Source organism: Arachis stenosperma, chromosome 4 (genome assembly GCF_014773155.1).
Source record: "Arachis stenosperma cultivar V10309 chromosome 4, arast.V10309.gnm1.PFL2, whole genome shotgun sequence".
NCBI classification, from domain to species: domain Eukaryota; kingdom Viridiplantae; phylum Streptophyta; class Magnoliopsida; order Fabales; family Fabaceae; genus Arachis; species Arachis stenosperma.
This window is the reverse complement of record NC_080380.1, coordinates 120,179,907-120,188,733: the sequence shown is the minus strand read 5'-3', so window position 1 is coordinate 120,188,733 and position 8,827 is coordinate 120,179,907. Positions and strand designations below refer to the sequence as shown.

General features: G+C 41.6%; 1 non-coding gene across 1 annotated transcript; it reads right to left on the bottom strand.

Moving 5' to 3' along the window:
* Window positions 1-354: 354 nt before the first annotated feature.
* LOC130977559 (small nucleolar RNA R71) lies at window positions 355-461 on the bottom strand. Its single transcript, XR_009085246.1, has one exon. It is a non-coding gene; the product is annotated as a small nucleolar RNA R71 (small nucleolar RNA).
* Between the last annotated feature and the right edge of the window lie 8,366 nt (window positions 462-8,827).

Genomic DNA, 8,827 nt, shown 5'->3' with positions numbered 1-8,827 from the left:
ATCACCTTAAGGGAAGCCGGAGCTCCAGACATTAACTTGGAACCGATACAAATCTGGTATTTGGCTTTGTATCCAAATTTTGAGCTCAAGACTAGCACGATAAACTCGCTCCCCAAATACAATGGGCTACCCGGAAAAGACCTTTTTAAGCATCTAAAGGACTTTCAAGTTGCATGCTCCACTACAAGAAGACATGGTGCAGATGAAGTAGCAGTTTTGGTTTTCACTTTCCCTTTCTCTTTGGAGGAAAAAACAAAAGAATGGTTTTATACTCAACCGGAATATGTCATTTTCAATTGGGACTTGCTGCGTAAGGAATTTCTGGAAAAGTTCTATCCACCTCAGAAAACAGATAAGCTGCGAAAGGAAATCTCTTGCATTATGCAAAGAGATGGAGAAACTCTTTATGAGTACTGGGAGAGATTCAAGAAGTTGTTGGAAGCTTACCCCCACCACCATATTGGCGAGTTGGTGCTTATCAGTTATTTTTGTCAAGGGATGAATCCCCAAGATAAGCTTCTTCTAGATGCTTCAAGTGGAGGATCCCTCACCAAAAACAAGACCGCCGAGGAAGCTTGGAAAATCATAGCGGACTTGGCAGACTCAACTCAACACTCAAGGGCAGAAAATCCACAACCAAAAGCTTTAAGTGAAGTTTCTGCTTCTAGAGATGCCATTTTGACCAAGACCCTCGATGAGATGACAATTTTGTTGAGATAAATTCCTCAAGTTTTGCTATCTCCTCCACCTCAACCTCAAAGAATCGAAGGACCACCAAGATCATGCGGTATTTGTGCTTGTAGTGGCCATTACACTGATGAGTGCCCTCAACTCCAAGAGGACATTACATTAGCGGTAGCCAATCCATACCCACAAAGGTCCAACTACAATCAAGGAGTTCCTCAACATGGAGGAAATCAAAACCAAGGATGGAAGGATAATTCTAATCAAAGATGGAACCAAGCCGCTCAAGCTCAACCCTACCCAAATGTGCAAGCCTACTATCATCAACCTCTTCAAGGTCAACCACAATACCAACAACCCTACCAATAATCCTACCAACAACCACCACAATCTCAACCTCAAAAGAGGTATCAACACCCAAATAGTAGATCTAATCCTCCTTAAGGCAATCAAGCCCCTCCTCCCAATCAACCTTACATGAATGACACACTTCAAGCCTTTATGCAAGAGCAATGGCAGTTTCACAAGAAACAAGAAACATATATGGCTACTATTGCCGAAGCTCTCTTCTGTTTGACTCTTTCTCCTCCGACTACATAAAATACCCAACAAGCTTCAACTTCTAGTGGTCTACTGGTGGACGAAATTGTGATCCATGTTCTTTTGTTTTTGCATGAAATCATTATTATGGCATCGGTTGTTTTCACAACTCCGTTCAACTAACCAGCAAGTGTACTGGGTCGTCCAAGTAATAAACCTTACGTGAGTAAGGGTCGATCCCACAGAGATTGTTGGTATGAAGCAAGCTATGGCCACCTTGTAAATCTCAGTTAGGCAGATTAAATTGGTTTATGGTTTCGAAAATTAATAATAAGAAGAAATAATAAAAGGGATAGAATACTTATGCAGATTCATTGGTGGGAATTTCAGATAAGCGAATGGAGATACTGTATGGCTCAAGGACGCCTGCTCTCCTACTGCTTCAACTTAATCCTTCTTATTCCTTTCCATGGCAAGCTGTGCATAAGGGTTCACCGTTCGACGATGGTTACTTTTAATCCTCTCGGGAAAATGGTCCTCTGCGGCTGTCACTCGCATGGCTAATCGTCTGGAGGCATCACCTGGCCGAAGGCTACATCCCATCCTCGCAGTGAAAACTACGCTCACGCGCTCTGTCACAGCACGGCTAATCACTGGTTGGTTTCCGCGCCTACTGGAATAGAATCCCTTGATTCTTTTGCGTTTGTCATCACGCCCAGCACTTGCAAGTCTGAAGCACGTCACAGTCATTCATTACCAGAATCCTACTCGGAATACCACAGACAAGGTTAGACTTTCCGGATTCCCAGGATCCTACTCGGAATACCACAGACAAGATGAGACTTTCCGGATCCTCATGAATGCCGCCATCTATCTAGCTTATACCACGAAGATTCTGTTGGGGAATCTAAGAGATACACATTCAAGCTCTGTTGCATGTAGAACGGAAGTGGTTGTCAATCACGCGCGTTCATAAGTGAGAATGATAATGAGGGTCATATAATCATCACATTCATCATGTTCTTGGGTACGAATGAATATCTTGGAATAAGAATAAGAGAGAATTGAATGAAAGAAAATAGAATTGCATTAATACTTGAGGTACAGCAGAGCTCCACACCCTTAATCTATGGTGTGCAGAAACTCCACCGTTGAAAATACATAAGTGAGAGGTTCAGGCATGGCCGAATGGCCAGCCCCCATGTGGTCACAAGACCAAATGATCAAAGATATCTAATACAATAGTTAAATGTTCTATTTATAATAAACTAGCTCCTAGGGTTTACATGAGTAAGTAATTGATGCCTAAATCCACTTCCGGGGCCCACTTGGTGTATGTTTGGACTGAGCTTGTTCAATCCACGAGCTGAGGCTTCTTTTGGAGTTGAACTCCGAGTTATGACGTGTTTTGGGCGTTCAACTCCGGATCATGACGTTTTTCTGGCGTTTAACTCCAGACAGTAGCATGAACTTGGCGTTCAACGCCAAGTTACGTCGTCAATTTCCGAATAAAGTATGGACTATTATATATTGCTGGAAAGCCCTGGATGTCTACTTTCCAACGCCGTTGAGAGCCCGCCAATTGGAGTTCTGTAGCTCCAAAAAATCCATTTTGAGTGTAGGGAGGTCAGATTCCAACAGCATCAGCAGTCCTTTTGTCAGCCTTTTTCAGAGTTTTGCTCAAATCCCTCAATTTCAGTCAGAATTTACCTGAAATCACAGAAAAACACACAAACTCATAGTAAAGTCCAGAAATGTGAATTTAACATAAAAACTAATGAAAACATCCCTAAAAGTAGCTTGAACTTACTAAAAACTAACTAAAAACAATGCCAAAAAGCGTATAAATTATCCGCTCATCACAACACCAAACTTAAATTGTTGCTTGTCCCCAAGCAACTGAAAATCAAATAGGATAAAAAGAAGAGAATATACTATAAATTCCAGAATATCAATGAATATTAATTATAATTAGATGAGCGGGACTTGTAGCTTTTTGCTTCTGAACAGTTTTGGCATCTCACTTTTTCCTTTGAAGTTTAGAATGATTGGCTTCTCTAGGAACTTAGAATTTTGGATAGTATTATTGATTCTCCTAGTTAAGTATGTTGATTCTTGAACACAGCTACTTATGAGTCTTGGCCGTGGCCCTAAGCACTTTGTTTTCCAGTATTACCACCGGATACATAAATGCCACAGACACATGACTGGGTGAACCTTTTCAAATTGTGACTCAGCTTTGCTAGAGTCCACAGTTAGTGGTGTCCAGAGCTCTTAAGCACACTCTTTTGCCTTGGATCACGACTTTAACCACTCAGTCTCAAGCTTTTCACTTGGACCTTCATGACACAAGCACATGGTTAGGGACAGCTTGATTTAGCCGCTTAGGCCTGGATTTTATTTCCTTGGGCCCTCCTATCCATTGATGCTCAAAGCCTTGGATCCTTTTTACCCTTGCCTTTTGGTTTCAAGGGCTCGTGGCTTTTTCTATTGCTCCTTCTCTTTTTTTTTCACTGCTTTTTCTTGCTTCAAGAATCAATTTCATGATTTTTCAGATCATCAATAATATTTCTCTTTGTTCATCATTCTTTCAAGAGCCAACAGTTTTAACATTCATAAACAACAAGTTCAAAAGACATATGCACTGTTCAAGCATTCATTCAGAAAACAAAAAGCATTGTCACCACATCAATATAATTAAATTAAATTCAAGAGCTATTTTCGAAATTTATGTACTTCTTGTTCTTTTGAATTAAAACATTTTTCATTTAAGAGAAGTGAAGGATTAATGGATTTTATTCATAGCTTTAAGGCATGGTTACATACTAATGATCATGAAATAAAGACACAAAACATAGATAAACATAACATTAAAAACCGAAAACAGAAAGAAGTAAAGAACAAGGAATGAATCTACCTTTAGTGGCGTCTTCTTCTTGAAGGACCAATGATGTCCTTAAGCTCTTCTATGTCCCTTCCTTGCCTTTGTTGCTCCTCCCTCATTGCTCTTTGATCTTCTCTTATTTCTTGGAGAATGATGGAGTGCTCATGATGTTCCACCCTTAATTGTTCCACATTGTGGCTCAAACCTTCTAAGGAAGTGTTGAGTTGCTCCCAATAGTTGGTTGGAGGAAAGTGCATCCCTTGAGGCATCTCAGGGATTTCTTGATGATGAGCTCCCTCATGCACCTCTTGAGAACCGTGAGGGGCTTCTCTTGCTTGCTCCATCCTCTTCTTGGTGATGGGCTTATCCTCTTCAATAGAGGTGCCTCCTTCTATGATAACTCCAGCTGAGTAACATAGATGGCAAATAAGGTGAGGAAAAGCTAGCCGTGCCATAGGTGAAGGCTTGTCGGCTATTTTGTAGATTTCATTGGAGATGACCTCATGAACTTCTACTTCCTCTCCAATCATGATGCCATGAATCATGATGGCCCGATCCACAGTAACTTCAGATCGGTTGCTAGTAGGAATGATGGAGCGTTGAATGAACTCCAACCATCCTCTAGCTATAGGCTTGAGATCCAGTCTTCTTAGTTGGACTGGCTTGCCTTTGGAGTCTATCTTCCATTGAGCTCCTTCCACACAAATGTCCATAAGGACTTGGTCCAACCTTTGATCAAAGTTGACCCTTCTAGTGTAGGGGCGTTCATCACCTTGCATCATGGGCAAGTGGAATGCCAACCTTACATTTTCTGGACTGAAATCCAAGTATTTCCCCCGAACCATTGTGAGATAATTCTTTGGACTCGGGTTCATACCTTGATCATGGTTCCTAGTGATCCATGCATTAGCATAGAACTCTTGAACCATTAAGATTCCGACTTGTTGCATGGGGTTGGTTAAGACTTCCCAACCTCTTCTTCGGACTTCATGTCGGATCTTCGGATACTCATTTTTCTTGAGCTTGAAAGGGACCTCAGGGATCACCTTCTTCTTTGCCACAACATCATAGAAGTGGTCTTGATGGCTCTTGGAGATGAATCTTTCTATCTCCCATGACTCGGAGGTGGAAGCTTTTGTCTTCCCTTTTCCTTTTCTAGAGGATACTCCGGCCTTAGGTGCCATTGGTAATGGAAAAACAAAAAAAAAAGCTTATGCTTTTACCACACCAAACTTAAAATATTGCTCGCCCTCGAGCAATAAAAGAAAGAAGAGAAGAAGAAGAAGAAGAAAATATGGTGGAGAAGGGAGAGTGATGGTTCGGCTTTAGGTGAAGAAGAAGGGGTTTGTGTTGTGTGAAAATGAAGTAGAAAGGAAGGGTATTTATAGGGAGAGGGAGGTGGTATGTTCGGCCATTTGGGTGGGAATGGGAGGGAAATTGGTTTGAATTTTTGAAGGTAGGTGGGGTTTATGGGGAAGAGTGGATGGATGTGAGTGGTGAATGGGGTAATTGGGAAGAGGAATTGAGGTGATTGGTGAAAGGTGTTGGGAAGTGTGACATGGGGAAGAGTGAATTTGGATTAGGAGAGTGTGATTAGGATTAAAAGGTAAGGTGGTAATATGGTAGGTGGGGATCCTGTGGGGTCCACAGATCCTGAGGTGATCCTGTGGGGTCCACAGATCCTGAGGTGTCAAGGAATTCCATCCCTGCACCAAATAGGCATGTAAAATGCCTTTGTGCATCATTCTGGCGTTTAAACGCCCATTGGTGCACATTCTGGGCGTTCAACGCCCATGTAAAGCATGTTTCTGGCGTTGAACGCCAGTTTCATGCTTGTTACTGGCGTTCAGCGCCAGTTTTTCCTCTCTGGGGACATTCCTGGCGTTCAGCGCCAGAATGTTGCTTGTTTCTGTCGTTCAGCGCCAGAATGGTGCGCTGTTCTGGCGTTGAACGCCAGCCAGATGCATCTTACTGGCGTTGAACGCCAGCCTGTGCGTCCTCCAGGGTGTGAATTTTTTTCTTCTGCTGTTTTTGATTCTGTTTTTTAATTTTTATGATTTTTTCGTGACTCCTCATGATCATGTACCTAATAAAACATAAAATAACAATAAAATAGAATAAAATAAAATTAGATAAATAAAATTGGGTTGCCTCCCAACAAGCGCTTCTTTAATGTCAATAGCTTGACAGTGGCTCTCATGGAGCCACAAGGTGATCAGGTCAATGTTGTATAGTTGTCCACACCAAACTTAGAGTTTGGATATGGGATCTTAACACCAAACTTAGAGTTTGGTTGTGGCCTCACAACACCAAACTTAGAGTTTGACTGTGAAGGCTCTTCTTGACCCTGAACTGAGAGAAGCTCTTCATGCTTACTCTCTTCTGTCACAGAGGGATGGTCATGTGCCTTAAACACAAGGTATTCCCCATTCAATTGAAGGACTAATTTGCCTCTGTTGACATCTATCACAGCTCCTGCTGTGGCTAGGAAAGGTCTTCCAAGGATGATGCAATCATCCCCTTCCTTCCTAGTGTCTAAGATTATGAAATCAGCAGGGATGTAAAGGCCTTCAACCTTTACTAACACGTCCTCTACTATTCCATAAGCTTGTCTCAATGACTTGTCTGCCAGTTGTAATGAGAACAAGGCAGGTTGTACCTCAATGATCCCCAGCTTCTCCATTACAGAGAGTGGCATTAGATTTATCCCTGACCCCAGATCACACAGAGCCTTTTTAAAGATCATGGTGCCTATGGTACAGGGTATTAAGAACTTGCCAGGATCTTGTTTCTTTTGAGGTAGAATTTTCTGAATCCAAGTATCCAGTTCATTAATGAGCAAGGGAGGTTCACTTTCCCAAGTCTCATTACCAAATAACTTGGCATTCAGCTTCATGATAGCTCCTAAGTATTGAGCAACTTGCTCTCCAGTTACATCTTCATCCTTTTCAGAGGATGAATAGTCTTCAGAGCTCATGAATGGCAGAAGGAGATTCAATGGAATCTCTATGGTCTCTGTATGAGCCTCAGATTCCTTTGGATCCTCAATAGGAAACTCCTTCTTGTTTGAGGAACGTCCCAGGAGGTCTTCCTTACTAGGATTTTCGTCCTCCTCCTCCCTTGTGCATTCGGCCATATTGACTATGTCAATGGCTTTGCACTCTCCTTTTGGATTTTCTTCTGTATTGCTTGGGAGAATACTGGGAGGAGTTTCGATGACTTTCTTACTCAGCTGGCCCACTTGTGCCTCCAGATTTCTAATGGAGGATCTTGTTTCACTCATGAAACTGAAAGTGGCCTTTGACAGATCAGAGACTATATTAGCTAGATTAGAAGTATTTTGTTCAGAATTTTCTATCTGTTGCTGAGAAGATGATGGATATGGCTTACTATTGTTCAGCCTGTTGCGTCCACCATTGTTAAAGCCTTGTTGAGGCTTTTGCTGATCCTTCCATGAGAAATTTGGATGATTTCTCCATGATGAGTTATAGGTGTTTCCATAAGGTTCACCCATGTAATTAACCTCTGCCATGGCAGGGTTCTCAGGATCATAAGCTTCTTCAGAAGCTGCCTCTCTAGTACTGTTGGATGCATGTTGCTATCCATTCAGATTTTGAGAGATCATGTTGACCTGTTGAGTCAACACTTTGTTCTGAGCCAATATGGCATTCAGAGTATCAATTTCAAGAACTCCTTTCTTCTGAGGTATCCCATTGTTCACGGAATTCCTCTCAGAAGTGTACATGAATTGGTTGTTTGCAACCATGTCAATGAGTTCTTGAGCCTCTTCAGGCGTTTTCTTCAGGTGAATAGATCCACCTGCAGAATGGTCCAATGACATTTTTGAAAATTCAGAGAGACCATAATAGAATATATCTAAAATGGTCCATTCTGAAAACATGTCAGATGGACATCTTTTGGTCAGCTGCTTGTATCTTTCCCAAGCTTCATAGAGGGATTCACCATCTTTTTGTTTGAAGGTTTGAACATCCACTCTCAGCTTGCTCAGCTTTTGAGGAGGAAAGAATTTATCTAAGAAGGCAGTGACAAGCTTATCCCATGAGTCCAGGCTATCCTTGGGTTGTGAATCTAACCATACTCTAGCTCTGTCTCTTACAGCAAAAGGGAAAAGCATGAGTCTGTAGACTTCAGGATCAACTCCATTCGTCTTTACAGTCTCACAGATCTGCAAGAACTCAGTTAAGAACTGATAGGGATCTTCAGATGGAAGTCCATAGAACTTGCAGTTTTGTTGCATTAAGGCAACTAGCTGAGGTTTCAGCTCAAAGTTATTGGCTCCAATGGCAGGAATGGAGATGCTTCTTCCATCAAACTTGGACGTTGGCTTTGTGAAGTCACCAAGCATTCTCCTTGCATTATTATTATTTTCGGCTGCCATCTCCTTCTCTTGTTCGAAAATTTCTAAAGGGTTGTTTCTGGATTGTTGTAATTTAGCTTCTCTTAATTTTCTCTTCAGAGTCCTTTTAGGTTCTGGATCAATTTCAACAAGAGTGCCTTTATCCTTGTTCCTGCTCATATGAAAGAGAAGAAAACAAGAAAAGAAAGAGGAATCCTCTATGCCACAGTATAGAGATTCCTTTATGTTAGTAGAAAAAGAAGGGGGTAGAAGAATGAAGAAGGATGGATTCGGATTTATGGATGAAGAGAGGTGAAGAGAAGTGTTAGTAAACAAATAATTAAATAGAAGAAGAAAAGAGA